This window comes from Betta splendens, chromosome 4 (assembly GCF_900634795.4).
Source record: "Betta splendens chromosome 4, fBetSpl5.4, whole genome shotgun sequence".
Taxonomy (NCBI): Eukaryota; Metazoa; Chordata; class Actinopteri; order Anabantiformes; family Osphronemidae; genus Betta; species Betta splendens.
The window spans coordinates 9826529-9842439 of NC_040884.2; the positions used below are offsets into that span (position 1 = coordinate 9826529).

The window sequence follows — 15911 nt, forward strand, 5'->3', positions numbered from 1 at the left end:
TTCTCTCATCTGTCCTCTCCACTGCAACTGTTATCACCTTCGTCAGCGTTCATGGATAGAAGTGCTTATCCTGTTGACAGGCAGTTTCCTGTTTTAGCGTTTCAGTTTCTCAAACGTATGTTTTCCTGCTAAAAGACTTTAAGAAAACAGAGCTGTATGTGGGAGATTACTGTTTTGTAGGCAGCTTAACAATGTGGCCAAATGGGGAGAATTAAGGGGTATTAGGAAGTAATTGTTGATTATAGGACATGCTCTATGGTTTATTGATTATAGATTTCAGATCTATAGCATGTAAAAAGCAAATATACGTATACAATATAATAAATAATGACCAAATTACAGACTTAACTGTGAGCTACAAAGTCTGGATAGTACAATAGATGGAACAGCTTATATCAGAAGTAGTTTTTAGTGTTTTATGTTTATTAAATATCTAAGTAAAATGGAGAAAACAGCAGTGCTTTTCTAGGAAATGTATCTCTATGCAACAGGTGTGTTTTACTACATATCTGCCTACTGGATTATTCAGAGGGCTCTTCCACCTTTAAAGATGCTGTATCATATTCATTATTTAGACGGCTTCACTGTGGTAGGAGGCACATTCAATTATTCAACAACAATAAAAAGCATAGCAAGGGGTTAATAGGGCTTTTTCTGGTGCTGAGCAGTAGGGGAGATAAAATGGGTGGTGAAGGTGGAGATGTGGGGGAGCGGGTGGGGAAGATTTATGATACAGGTCTGGTGGCAAGGTGAGAGATTGTGGCCCCAAGCGAATAGAGCAGTGGGAGAGAGATTGACGAGGAAAATGGTTTGAGGTGATGGGGAGGCTTCAGGAGGACTCAGTGAGAGGCGCAGGAGCGTGCTTCTCTGATGGTCATTAGCTGGATTCTGTGAACTGATGTTTTGCATGCTCAGCTGAACTCATCCCTGTAGAAACAGGAGTTTCCTTCATATAATGGTGGTTTGAGCCAACGGGGTTTGAGTCTTGACGTTGCAGGATTATTTGTGGGATTCTTCAGAACAGTTGATATTTTCCTCATGTTTTTTTCTCCGGGGTTCTATCTAATCTATCCAATACCCACCATATGTTTACAGCTGACTCGCTCTCGTCTGGGTGGTCTCCAGAGGCTGCCGGCTGCTTCCTTATATACAGCTTTATTCTCCCGGCTGAAGCTGAGGGATACGTTTACGCAAACGTTCCCTTTTTTGAGACACTTCTAAATGAACAGGTTCAAATTACTGCCCATGACAGCTGATTTCTAGCAGCTACAGTAACAATTCATGACTCTTCTGTTAAGTAGAGTGATTTTCATCTTTTTAAACAATCCTCTCGCAATTCACAAATTACCTCTCAAGACATAATTGCGGAGTAGCTGGAGAATTAGAATAATTCAGTGCAATTATACACCATTGTAATAAGCCATAAAGATTACTCTAATGTGCAGTTTAAGATGTGAAACATCAGAATTGTGCAACAGAACACAGGCTCTTGACTTCTGTTGAAAAAGTCGATAATCTCCCTCGTTACTGGGTCTTTTGGAACATCGCTCAGAAGACAAATGTAATCCTAAACCAAATTCTGAAGAAAAATGAAAACAAAGGAAAAGAAAAAAAGAATTGAATAGTTCATTTCAATTTGTCAAGTGCCTTGACTAATTAGATGATTTGGTGAAGAAGCAAACTCAGAGGGAACATGTGAGTTTGTCTGGTTGCTCAGAAGCACACAACACTTTCCACAGCACAAGAAAACACCCCTTTACTGTGGTTGAAGAACTTCTCTCAAGACTTTAGGTTTAAAATAACTTGGCTTCCGATAACAAAATGTTCTCGTTTCAAAGAAATCCCTGTCATGTGCCCTTCAGCTCTGGTTTACTCTGTTGTCTCTGTTACATCCTCCTTCATGGCACTTCTCACCTACTTCTTTCCTGCACAGCCAGGAAATGAGGAAGGTGTTCTTGCCCAGGGCTCAGGCGCCGCGTTTACCTGACAGCATCGACAGATGTAGGTTGTTCAGTACATGTGGACTAGACACACAAAGTGGATTCCTGGGCCATAAGTTAATGCAGTCTCATTTTAAACTTGAAGACTTTTTTTTCTGTTGAAATGTTATTTTAAAATGTCAGTTTTAAAGACGAGAATACAGGGCGACATTTATGTGCAGTGCACAAACACACACAATGCATCTGAAATAGCAGCAACATTTAATATAAATGATGTATTTATTATAAAAGATGAACTTTTAAATGTCCATATAGATGACAAAGGGGTTTAATATTCATACTGTATGTTGGTGGAACATGCTGGCATGTGTTACCAAAGATGATTCATGGATTATGTAAATTGTTCATATATATATACTATAATTCAGAAATAACACATTAGTTACAAGTTCTATACCTACAATCACTCAAAGTGTGATAATCAAACTTTGTTTTAATGCGTGTTGGTTAAACTCAAAGTGCTGTGACTGTAAAACTTATAATCACAGTCACATAAATTACAGGATTTAATGCGTGATTATAACACTGAAATAGATAAAAGCCGTAAGATCAAAGCTCCAGCGCTACTTACAGTTACTTCTCAGCCGCTGTGACCGTTCATGCCTCACATTATTCTCCACAGTCCACCCTGTAATTGATCAAAAGCTATCATTTGGCAATGTTATCGTTATCATCACTAATTGATTTGATGATCCATGCGCCCCATTAATAATGTAATAGATGAGAGATTAAGAATTTAACTGTCCATAGCCATTAATGTGATCAAGATGTAATAAATGAATGAGCTGCATTTCATTTAATTTAATCAAACTCAATTTTATGCAGTCCAGCTTCAGAGCAGTCATCCAGTCAGCACAAAGACACAGCGGGAAATGACTGAAGATGAATGATGTTAAAAGTTCATTAAAAATCTTTTTTGTATACTCACATTTTGTGCCTCCCTCTAAAAATACTAGTGTTATTCACACAAATGAATGACTCCATAATGCTGTTCGATGTAGTGCTGCATAGTTAGAGCTAAGGGAGTGATCACATGAAAATATTGCCACGTTACTTAAAAATGCACTAAACAAATGCACTAAAGCATGATGGAGGCGTCAACCCACAGTCATGCTCTCAGTCAGTTGGGTTCTACGATTAGAAATGCTGCAGCTCCCCCTATTGGCAGGGATCAAGTGGGAGCGTTTGGGAGATCAAAGTTTCCCAGCTTTATCAAACGCAGCTCTGTAATGTAACGGATCCTGCAGTCAGAAAACTGCTGCTGACCGGTATTTGACACATATGTGGGCGTAATCTTCATCCACCATCTTTGCGCTGCACTGTGCCTAAATGGCAAAGCCAACAGTGTGGTGTCATCAAGGTATTTATCAGTGTAATTAAGCATGTCTAATCTGAAATGTCATCAGCATCAGGCTCCTTTTACAGTACATCCAACCCATTCACGTCTTCCTATACAGGAAAATGATATCAATTTGCTGAGATCAAACAGCAGCGGAAATGCTCCAGTCTCTAGTGTAATTACTGGTTTGTGGAAACAAAAGCAGCCTTTCTGCCTTAACTGTTCGATCTGGAGAGGCTCGCTCTTGAGCTCCCTTTGTCCACTGATGCCTGTGACACACATTCAAGATGTTCGCCGTGTCCCTTCCCTCGTGAAAACGGAGAGGCCGCTGCCTCTCGCTCGACAGCTGGAGAGCAATAGACGCAGTGAGTGGCTCTCCGTCTTTTGGGTCCTCCTGGTTTTGAAAAGCTCGTACGAGTGCCTCTCTTCATCTCAAGCTATCTTCACAATAAAGTTCCCAACTGTCCCCATTTTCCATTGACATGTGATCAGGGAGGGATCTCTTCTAATTACAATAAACAGAATAAAGAGGGAGGAAGATTTATTTCATTGATCTTGTCACTGTGTCACTAATTGATATAAAATTAGAAATGAAAACAAACGCTGCAGCTCTTGCTTCCTAAAAGGTAAGTGAATGTCAATGGCAGCACGACTGAGCATGCATGAAGGAGAGAAACAGCTTATATCTGGGAAAAGCCTCACTGATAAGAAGTACAGGTGCAAAAACAGTCTTTCAGTCTACACCAGCGTGCAGTTGACATCTCCTTTGTGTTCATTTTGACTTTGGATCTGGGTCACATCTTTGACGTTGGGGAAAAAAAAAACAGCAGCTCTGTGTTGAGCATGAGACCCTGAAATGTGTGAATGCAGCCTTAAACAATCAAGACTCATAATTTATTCCTTTCTCCGCTCCCTCCCTTCGTCTCGGTGCTGAAAAATCACGCTGAAGCTGTTTGTGCAGCATCACATCTGTCTGCCTGAATGTGCATCAGTCGACGTAGAGGAAGAGGGAGAGGTGGAAACTGTGTCTGTGTGGAGTGGAGGAGGAGGAGGAGGAGGAGGAGGAGGAGGAGGGGCGCTTGACGGTAAGTAAAGTTTGCCCCAGGTGACAGTTGCACAAACTCCCATGAACCCCGCTGCAGAGAGCTGCATGCTGGGCCACGCAGGAACAATGGACTAATTAAGGCGAGGTTCTCAGCGCTGGGTTCATTGCGAGTCCTTGGGTCTTGGCTGGACGGAGGAATGAGCGAAGAGGGAGGGTGTTTTTTCTCTTGATTAAACTCAGATCAAGAGAGCTGACACAGTCTGGCGTTGGTCGGACCTTAATGAATGGCTCTAATTATTTTAGCTGCAGGTTCGGCTTTGACTCTGCAGCGCACACACACACACACACACACACACACACACACACACACACACACACACACACACACACACACACACACACACACACACACACACACACACACACACACACACACACACACTCCTCCTTTAACAATGGACACAGCATGGCGCTATCGGTGCCAGACATCACTATACACAGCAGATCCATACCTTCCAGTTGGGTACGCATGCATTATTATCCTTGTCCACAGCTCGCCAGCTTCCCTCGGCTGCACTAACGCAACGCGCCTGTGTTTACTCTTAAAATGTCACATGCAGATTGTTAAATTGAGCAGATAAAACCATAGGTTTGGTTGATGCCAACTGTATCAAGAGGAAAGATGAATTTGGACAATAAACAAGGGCATGTGGGACGACTTTGGGGAGATTAGTCTTTCTTATGTGGCGAAGGTGCGGGGAAGGAGAGACAGAGTGTAGGAAAATCCATTTAACCGGGCTCAGGGTTTACGCAGAGGGGAAACACTTATCCGCCATTTCACTGGAGAAGCCTTCCACTGCAATTGTTGAGCCTATTTTCATATTGCATCGCACTGACAGTCACTAAAATTAATGTACCATAACTCAGCATGATATTCTCCAAATTGACTGAATCAGGAGACCGAATTAGCGTAATTCAAACAGGCAGTTTGGCATCGGCCGGCGCTGTGGTCTGGTAGAAGGCAGCGCTCTCAGCGCACTCACACCCACCAGTCTGCAGCTTTTCTGCCGGTGGTTGATGTTCGTCTGCAGAGTAAAGTTAATGACTAACTGATGACTTATTAAAGCGTTACAGACTCATAACGTATTAAAGCACGGCTAATGGCTCTGCCCAAGCATGAAGTTATGGGACAATGTGTCTTTTTGTGCTTGATTTGACATTCTACTCCAACTTTGCAATGCAACCGTGCAATACGTTCATCAGACAACTTTATAAAATGAAAAACATTCAAATCTGGCGTGAGAACAGAAGAGATTTGATACCAATGAAGTGTTTCTCTAATGCAAGTATGATCGAGTCTGTTGAAGAGTCTTGTTGGTGCAGTAGTCGAATGCGGTCGAGCTTGTCCTTGTTTCTGAGCTTCCGTCAACATCACAGCCTTTAACAATGGGAAGAGTCTGAATCATAGCTCCCCACGTGCAAACAGGTTTGGTTTGCATTCAGTCAAGTGGAAGCATGTGTAATTATCACATAGTCATTAACCTTTGAAACTGCCTTGTCGACTAAAGTATGTGGTGAAGATTTCTTTGTGACAAAACATACAAAACTTCTTTGTCTTATACCTAAATATATACCTCATACTTAAAACAATTTCACATGTCAGAAGGTGCAGAAACTAAGTCTTAAAATCTCACCAACAGGCAAATCTGGACTAAATGACTAATAAACAGTGCTGCCCTAAAAACCGCGTTAAGCTTCATGGATTAGTTTGCTTCACGGCAGCAGTAAACGCGGCGTATAGACTTTACACTGGTGAACCGCAATCTACAATAAACACTGCTGCATGTGCGTTACAGCCTAAACATGTGACTGGAAACATTAGCAGCGTCTCGTTAGATCACAGGATCAGGATCAGGTTTATGATGTATAAGTACACACTGACACATTATTATTACAGTGGTGCTTTGCTTTATGGCAGAGGTGAAACACCTGGACCGGCCGCCCGTTGAAAGCGAGAATCGATTGCAGCTTTGAGCGGTTGAAGCTCCCGAAAGAACCCACTGTAGCAACTGCCACGCGGAGACGTAGCCGTCGACTTCACCAGCTTTATAAATCAAGAACGTCAAAGCTTGTGAGACTCAGTGCAGTCGATTGGCTGCAAGAGCGTCTGTGTAAAACTATACTATCGGCCTAAAAGCAGCTCCACGTCTCTGCCTTCACACATTCTGCTGCAAGATGGACCCAGCAGCACTTTAAAGTCTCCCAAGGACCTGTGGGACTGGGTTTCTAATAAACAACATGGAGCATTAGTAACAGTCAGATGGACTCCAGCTTCCGTTGACGTGTACAGACGCTTTGCATGTCTCCCATCAACTCGCATGTGCAGGAGCTCGACTCCAGCGTCCCGCGGCCTCGGAAGCCCGGTGGCCGTTGATGCTCAGCGGCCGTTTATTTGTTTTTTCACTTTTTAATGATAGCTATTATTTCCTGCTCCGAACAGACACACGCGCTCGATCCGTCCAAAACACCATCCATCACTTTTGTTTACAGACACTTCATTTTGGGGTTTTGAAATCGTTTGTTCCAACTTGGCAGCGACAGGCAAGCGGCTCGACGGAGACTGGGAAGCGAACGCACGCTGTCATCTGTCGGCCTGTCTCTCTTTCTGTCTGGACCGTGATGGTCCTCACGAGTGACAGGTTTCCATTCAACAATCTGCCTCATCTGTTGACTTAAATCAAGCTCTTGTTTTGCGTGTGTGTGTGTGTGTGTGTGTGTGTGTGTGTGTGTGTGTGTGTGTGTCGGTGTTGGCTTGTGATCGTGTGTGGACGTGTGTGTCATATGTCCAGCAGATTGAGTTGTAGTTAAACATTTTCAGATGCAGCACTCGAAGCTGGCAACAGGATCCAACTGTGGCTTTTGTTGCCAGAAATAACACAACTTAGCAACTTGCAAAAAAGAGAAGAAGTGGCAGAGAAAAAGCGTAATTTCGCAAGCATAAATGAAGAGCCATTAGTATTCCATGGTCTGTAACTCAGTTGTCTCCGTGAAGTCTAACAAATGTTTATGACTCACAGATAAGGTTTCTGCAGAAATCTAAACTATTCAGACTTTGTTGAGTTAAAGTCATGTGCAGATTGAGCAGAGAGCAGCTTCCAAAGAGGTCACTTAGGTTGTAGATAGGTTAGACGAGTATTTCCTGCTGAATTGTACTAAAAGTAAGTAAAAATTGTCATTGTCAAATCATGTACAAGACATGAATAAATCTAGAATAAAATCCTTATCTGTCATAATAACAAACTATCCCAATAGAACCATTTAGTCTCCTCCACTTTCCAGATGTAGATGTAAAGACCCTCTCCTTCATCCAGCTTCCCATTCCGGTTGAGGAGTTCCTGCTTGGCTCAGGCGACTCTGAGCTCCCACCCCCCCCCCCCCCTTCACAGTTACTGCACCTCGCGCCTGATCAATGAGGATTTGCTGTTGTGTTGTTAAATTGAATCGAATGCACATAGTCACTTTTTACCTCTGCAGGATATTGCTCATAAAGAAGCTCATCCCAAGGAAACCTAGCAGGTCAATACTTCATTCACCTACACTCAGTAGGTGAAATAAAAAGTCTCATTAACAGGGCTGATCATCGACTCCAACATAACGATCCACATAAATACAGTATCAGGCAAAGTCCATTTACTCCGTAATGTGTTATAATGTGCTCTAAATGACAATGTAATACAGCTTGTACTGTTGTGGCAGTTCCACCTTCCACCTCCGTTCATTTCACGCATGTCGGCGTGAGTCAGACGTTACACTGGACATCAATAAACACGTGTAGCTCGTAAGTACAGTTTTCCAATATTCCATTAGGAAGAATCCGTAAAGAAACGTGGTCATTATTGTTGTTGATTGAACAGTGGAAAGACACAGCACAGACATCTGCACAAGTAGCCAATCTGTGGCTCCGCGCTTCCGTCCGCCGAGCTTTGGCTCGACCCGCGCGATTGTTTTCTGCTTGCGCTTCACATTCGCTCGTCGGGAAAGACGCGTCCGCGGGACGTGACGACGCCGGCTAATGATCACAGCTCCGGGACGACGGCCGCGGCCCCGAGGAAATCTGTGACCTTTGCGGCTCTTCCACGTCAAAAAAATAGTTTAGGAGGAGAGCAGCTGTCGCTCCCCGTCCGCGGCCCTAACGTGAACAGCAAACATTATCGTTCCCGAGTCACCAGATAGCTTCGCTGGGAGCGGCGCAAAGCTGGGCGGCGGCAGCTTGGCAGCGGACGCCGGTGAGTGGATTCCTTGATCCTCTTCTGCGTTCTTGTTTTCCTTCCTCCCCAGACAAAACAATGGACGAGCCCTTTTCATCGCCACATATTCTTTGCATTACGGGTAAGACGATACGCGCTGAAAACCGTTCGAGAGCACGGGGGAGTTGAATCGGCGCTGTCATGTGAAACTAAATGAAAAAAGTCAGCCGGGCAACACAGATTCCCGTACGCGCCGCGAAGTGGGCGACATGTGAAGTGTTGCTGAGGGAATGAGCGTCGTGCAATAAAGCGGTGCCATCTTCCATGGCCAAATAACTCAATCAGCAATCTGACGAGACGTTCAGAAAACGGGGCTCTGACTGTGACTGCAGGCGCTCGACTGCCTATGATGGAATGATGGCAGCCGATCCTCCGCTTGTTTACCTTGGACGCTCCATCTCAAATTTAATATCACCGCATGCATTTCCACATCTGCTCCAGCCAATTCCTTTATCGGAGGTCAAGATGTTTCCAAAGGGGCCGAGCGCCGTTATTAGAGCGCCATCATGGAAGGAGCATTGAATTAAAACGCCGTGGAGGAGTCTACGCACTGTAAATGGAGTGCGCCGCGCTGTGGGAGCCGCTGCCATACAGATAGATTGCGCTTGTCTCCGCTGATCTAGGTGGAATGGCTGCCCATTACAGAAATGATCCCGGGCCGCATACAAATGCACATTATATAAGCGGAGCACGGGTGGACGGACGGCAGCAGACGGACGCGTGATGGAGACGAGCGGCGCGATGGAGGATGAACGGCGACGCTGACCACAGCAAAGTGGGTATAAACCACACACGAGCGGAGCCACGTACTGTACGAGACATGCATCGGCCCGCGGGCGGCGCACACGTGAAGTCCCCGAGCAGATAAAGCCATCAGCTGTATTAATATCGGTGCGCTGCGGTGCTTTGGGCCGAGGCCCTCAGCGTAAACACATCACTCACACTGTGGCCAAGCGGCCAAGAGAGCGACCCCAGGGCGAGGAAGGAGGGGAGGAGGAGGATGCTGCAGCTGAAACCGTACGCTTCCAGATGCACAGCGGTGCCGCTTGTTCACGTCCAAAGCCAGGACGCGCGGGAAAGAGCGCAAAGGTTCTGTGAGGAAAGACGCGGCTGGGAACGACAGGGAAAGTGAATTGTGGGAAGGGTGGGACCAGAGAGAAGGGTTGGACTGGTCCTTGTCAGTCAGCCGGTCCCCGCGCTGAGTGGGAGGTGGTGATGGACCAGCGCAGGCTCCCGTTATCGAGAAAAAGGGCAGCGAGGGGACGCGCTCAGACGGGCGGGCGACGAGTGAACCGCGGCCGCGGCCGCAATAAATGGAGGCGGGCGGGTTTAAAGAGGGCGGCAGAAAGGGAGAGGAGGCTCGGCGGTGCAGGGCCCGACTTCAAACGGGACCGGGCCTGAGCAGGCCCATTGTGAGGAGGAGGGAGAATGAAAGACAGGCTGGTGGGGGGGGGGGGGCTGCGAGGGAGATGTGAGGACATCACGAGCGTTTTAGGGGACGCACCGACACAGGACGGGCTGATAATTGAAGGGAACAGGGAAAGTCTTTGTCGTCTCGTTCTTCGTGGCTGCTTCGTGAGCCTGATTACTTAATCCTCACCACTCACCAAGTACACACAGGTTCACTATATGTCTTAAGGTAAGATAGAAAGTGTAATTTAACAGCTAATGCATGAATCGAAACCTATGAGGCCTTTTTAGGGTGTTAGAACAGAGCCACCAGGACCCAATCCTGCACTATCAAAGAATTAAAGGGTTCCCGGCTGCAGACTCTGATGGCGGCCATTTTGAATCCCTCCAGTGTGAAGAAAAAGAAACAGGAAATGATGTAGTGACTGGGTTTTTACTGTTCGGTTCCTCGCTGTTACTGAACAACGAGGCCGGGCGGCGCTTCAACATCGGCGCTAGCAGCAGCATATGGCGACGTGTCGAGCGTGGGCTGACGACAAGGGAGAAGCGAGTTAATTATCCACAAAAAACAGTTGTAAAGAAAAACACATCGGGCCGAGTCCGGCGCAGATTTGCCTTTGAATAAGCTGCCGGCGACGCGGCAAAACACAGGAGAACAGCTTCTCCTTGTCAAACAATACAAGTCCGATGTGCTAAACCATGACAAGTTTCTGGCTGCGGCCTCCACTCGCAGCTCTCGCCTCCTGAAAGATGAGCGAGCTGCCGTGAATCTACAGCGAGCGCGCACACACGCGATAACGCAGACACTGAGGCTCGTGCTTTCTGCTGTTTTCACATCTAATCTGGGAGCAGACGACGGCTTCAAACTTTCCTGGCAGCGCGGGGCGAAAACTGACGCGAGCGGGTCTGCTCAGTGTTCCAGCCGCCGCCTCCCGAGGCTCATCTGTAAACAGGGAGATCGCTCACGCAGCCCCCCCCCCCCCGTCTCCAGAGGACCTCCCCATACAGTACATGCACAAAGCGCTGCCCATTGAAATGCATGCGCTCGTGGAGGAGCCCCGCACTCAGCACACACTTCGCCCCTCGCTGCCTCTCTCCTTCGGTCTCCCTTTCTCATGCTTTACCCTGGACGTCCGGACGAGCCTCTTTAAAGCGGGCCCTTCTCGTCCTTTCATGGCTCTGTCCGCCAGGAAAAAGAGCAGCCTGTTCCCGGTCCCCCCCTCCAAAAAATCAGAAAAGAGGACTGAACCATTCTTTGTTGAGTGGTTTGTTTTTCCTCATTTCTGTGCACTTTGTTGCAGATTTTGGCCTCCTTTAATGTGGTCTTAATAAGTAGGAGGGAGTGATTCATTACCCCGGGCGGCTGCAGCTCGGCCGTCCGGCCATAACGGTTCTGCACACACAGCAGCAGGATGTTGAAGTCCATAAAAGTCCATAAAAGCCCAAACAGAGATATAGTGTTGGGGGGTTTAATGACCACAGTCAAGTCAACATGCTCATTCAATTAGAAAGATTAATTTTCCCCGGCACACGGCTCACGGCCTTGATTTGCAGTATTGATTTGAGTGCAGACCACAGATAGCGGCGGTCGGAGACGGAGAGAGGAGCGGATCAGAACCTGCACCGCTGAAGAATCCAAACGGCTCCTCAGCAAAAACATGGGTGATGAACACACGGAATACAAGGTGTTCACTGTTCACAGTTTCTGCACCGGTGTGCGTCTCCTTAGGATCCACATGAAGCAACGTGCACTTCAGGAGGCTCTCTCTCCATTAGGTCGCACACAAAGTTCTGGGAACATTTGAAAGACTTTCATGTCCTTTGGAGGCTCCAGCACGTCGTTTCACTGGGAATCTTTCAGTATAGCTTATATAAATATGTATTTTTGCAGTATTGGCCTCATGAATAATTCATGCGGGAGCCAAGGAGGCTCTCGGGGCTGCGCTGGTAGTTATTGTTACTCTTTTGTTTCAGTTATGGCACTCGGCCCCGTTGTTACAGCGGCCACTTCTTATCCAGTTTGTGTTTGCTCAGAGGAAATCACTGTGAGCCTCTTTGTGCTCGTGTGATGAGTTGGTGTGGGTGTGTGTGTGTGGGGGGGGGGGGGGGGGGGGGGGATCAGCAGCCATTATGGTGCAGCTATAATAGCAAACAGCAAACATAGACAGTGAACTTCTCCTGATGTGTCTTATTTTAGGCTCTTTACTGTGTGCTGATGGTTGACTGTGGTATGAACAGCGCATCTGACGGTTGTTTCTGGTGTCTACAGCTGTGGAGGCTGGAGGCTCTGCGCGGCTGCACTCGGCCACCACAGCACTTACTTAATTAGTGCTAAACAAATCATAAGTGACCATGATGGAGGGTCTTTCGGATAAAGCGTTTGACATTAGGATGGTGCCAGGTAACGAGGGGGGGGGGGGGGGGGGGGGGGGCTGCATGTGTGCTGCATGAAGCTTGAACTGCAGCTTCCATATAAGGACATCAGCAGCATCTCAGCTCTGTTCCTCAGAGCAAACACCAGTCGCAAAACTCTTTTATTCCCACATGCTTCAAAAAGTCCATCATTAATCCTGTCCTGAAAAAAAAACAGCCCTGACCTTAGACCCGATATACTGTAGAGCTTTGAGACACTGGTCACTTCATCACTTCTTCATTACCTGCCAGTCTCTACAGAGGAAACCCTTGCACACCTCCATCATACAGCTCTGAGCAACTGGACAGCAGCGAGGAACATTATGTAAAACCATACGTGCACCAGTGAGAGAACCACCCGCACTGAGGTCCATCTTCAGCATGCGGTGCTGGACCGAGGCCATGAGAACTGGAACAGTTGTCCGAATAAGCAATGAAGCAAATCCACAATAGCAGTAAAAAGCTGTGTAAGGAAACCTTCCATCAGATTCGGGTTACGACGCAAGAGTTTCCCCCGGCCTCTCAAATGCAGGTGGTGGAGAGACGGAGGAGCTGCTGGGTCAGCACTCAACTCTCGCCGGTAAACAAATGCCAGAGTCGGAGAGGGGAACGAGTGCAAAGGTACATTTTGAGAATGCAACAATGAGAGATAAGCATGAAGACAAGGGCAAAGATCCAGCGAGAGCAGTGGGGGAGGAGAGAGAGGGTGGGCTCCTCCAGGAGAGGGGAGGCGTGGGGGGAGGAATGGGAGGAGGGGGAGTCTGCAGGAGCAAGTCAGTCGGTGGATGCGTGTCAGCGTGAACCTCCACTGAAATAGAAACACATTCTACAGGGTTAATAAAGACAGACGCTCTCTGTGGGTTCACGGTGTGCCTCCCTGCAGGTCTGTCAATAAAGGTCAAACAAACAGTGGAAAAAAGGATGCAACTCGAGACTTAAGTTTTCCAAAACGCCATGAAAACTTAAATCTGCAATTCGTGTTAAAGTATCCGATAAATGAAAAAGTTTTTCAGGTTAATTATTCAACTTAATTATATGTCGTACATACAGTATAAGCACTGAAACGACGGGACCCGTGCTGCGTTTCAGTACAGGTCCCTTTAATTACACTAATTTACCATTGCTTTCTACTAACACAGACTGGACTCATCACAGACTGGACTCAACACAGACTGGACTCATCACAGACTGGACTCAACACAGACTGAACTCAAAACAGACTGGACTCAAAACAGACTGGACTGGACACAGACTGGTCGGGCACAAGATAAGGCGTCCGTCTCCCTGCGGCGCCACGCTGATGACGTACCGCACCGCATGCATCCACCTCTTCCACCGGCTCACGGCCTGAGGCGCTGACTCATCTGGGCCCAGAACAGGCGTCACTCCGTCCGTCGTGAGCTCGGTGCTCCTGAGCCCAGTTGCTAGAAACGCTTCCTTGAGCCACATTCATGACTCCATCACGTTGTACAGTAAGTACTCCACTCACCGCCTGTCTGTCAGTGGTTGAAGGACGAAAAATATCAGTGATGAAAAGGATATTATCTGCAGTAGCTGCAGCTCGGTGAGGTTTGGCGTCTTCTCCTGCAGTTCACTGCAGTTCAGTTCCAACACGTGTACCCCCGTCAGGCCTGTTTCCACCGGCCGGCTCTCCCCCGGCTCGGGGGCAGGAAGGTGGGGCATCAAACACATAGATCCTTCAACCGTCCAAGAGGCAGCGGCGGAGGCGACCCCAGGAGGAGGGTGGACCACAGCTGCTCCATCAGACACGAGTCACCTTAAAACGGACGCTGAGGGGCTGTCGATGGACGTGTGACGAGCTCTGATTGTAAACGTGGTGGAAACCCAAAGAAAACCCAGTTCCCCTTTTCCCCCTCCGCGTTCGAGAGGCCGGTGGAGCCGGACCACCTAGAACCAGGCCGCCGCACGTAGACGCCTTTAATCTTTTACTGCTGCCGACGCATAAAGATAGAGAATCTAGCTGCAGTATAAAACGAGCGCTCGGAGTGGAAGATTTAAGGCGTTTTGCTCTCCCTGCTGAGGCTCAGACTCCACCGTCTGCCTCCTTGATCTCCCTCTAAACCTTTACGGGCTATTTTTATTGCATTCACGAATTGTTTCCCATAGGTTATCCGGTCAAAGATGTTTATGCATAAAAGCATCCTTTGTTCATCTTTATTCATGGGCTGCTTTCACTGTTTATTTGGATTTCAGGCGGTAAATGCTTTTTAAGAGAAGTTATATTGTCCTTAAAGGAGATGTCGCCAGTCGTGGACTGGGTGAAGTACAGTTGGTGAACACATATACGCTCAGGCTTCAGGTACGCAGCATCTCCTAGTGTAAATCTCAGCCTTCAGTATGTTGAGATTAAAGGTCACAGACTGGAGCCACTTCTAAGTGGGTCTGTTACTTCCTCGGAGGAAGACTTTGAATTGTTTTTTCCAATTTAGCAGAGACACGTGGGGGACGGCTCCTCGTAGATCTCATCTGCCGTCAAACTGCTGTCTCCTGCTCGTATTTACGCTGGTGTAATTACTAAAGCCAGATGACAAGCCGCTGACAGATGGCAGATAGATGGGCTGTGCCCTTGAGTTTGGACTGCGCCCACGCGGCCTCCTCATCACAACGCCAATGACGCTGTAGGTGGAGGGTGCGGAGTCGCACGGACCGCTTCCAGATCCAAGGACGCGGGAGTGCAGGAAGCCTTTTCAGAAACTCCGTGACCACTACACCTTCAGCGTTAAGACTAATGCAAGTTTGAATGCTCAAAGAGCTCAAAGAGCCCTTTGCCCAGGAGGAATATACTGCAAAAAGGCTATAAATACTGGATCTTGGAAAGGAAGCTCCCCCTTCGGGGAGCAGCGCAGGTGATGCACGCAGCTTGAGAAATAGGAGTTGTTTTGTTTCTGACGTTGCCACCATCAATCCACGGCACCGTTTTCATCTGACAGCGGAGATGTTATCGGCCCATAATGCGCTTTCTTTTCATGCAGCACAGTGCAATGTGCATCATCTCACCCATAATGCAAAGAGCATGTAATAAACATGCCCACTTTGCTGCTTGTGTGTGTGTGTGTGTGTGTGGGGGGGGGGGGGGGGGGGGGGGGGGGGGTGCACACAATCCTGCAGCGAGGTTCGATTCACACGGCCTCATAATAACCTGCACCAGCTCATTACAGACACTCGTAAACTCTTCAGGATCCTGTCACCGCTGTATTATTACAGCTGCATCAGAGCCCGGAGGACGTGAGGGCGCGTCGGCAGAGCGCGCGGTGCCGACCAGCTCCACCGTCTCCTCGCCATCTGCTCCGCCCCTGCATTGCTTCCATTCCCCCGGTTGCCTAGCTGCTGCAACAAGCAAAAACAAGGCGTCCTCCAGCGCTCGCGCCCGCACTGTA

The 15911-nt window shown here is 47.6% G+C and overlaps 1 protein-coding gene across 1 annotated transcript in view; it reads right to left on the reverse strand.

Moving 5' to 3' along the window:
- Window positions 1–1839: 1839 nt before the first annotated feature.
- The window catches only part of mfsd8l1 (major facilitator superfamily domain containing 8-like 1), a 37757-nt gene continuing 23685 nt past the window's right edge, over window positions 1840–15911 (reverse strand). Inside the window, exons 12-13 of the transcript XR_003785750.3 lie at window positions 2572–2628; window positions 1840–1983 (exon numbers count right to left, since the gene is read on the reverse strand). The gene's annotated coding sequence lies outside the window, so the exon portion shown is untranslated. The remainder of the gene's footprint in view (window positions 1984–2571; window positions 2629–15911) is intronic.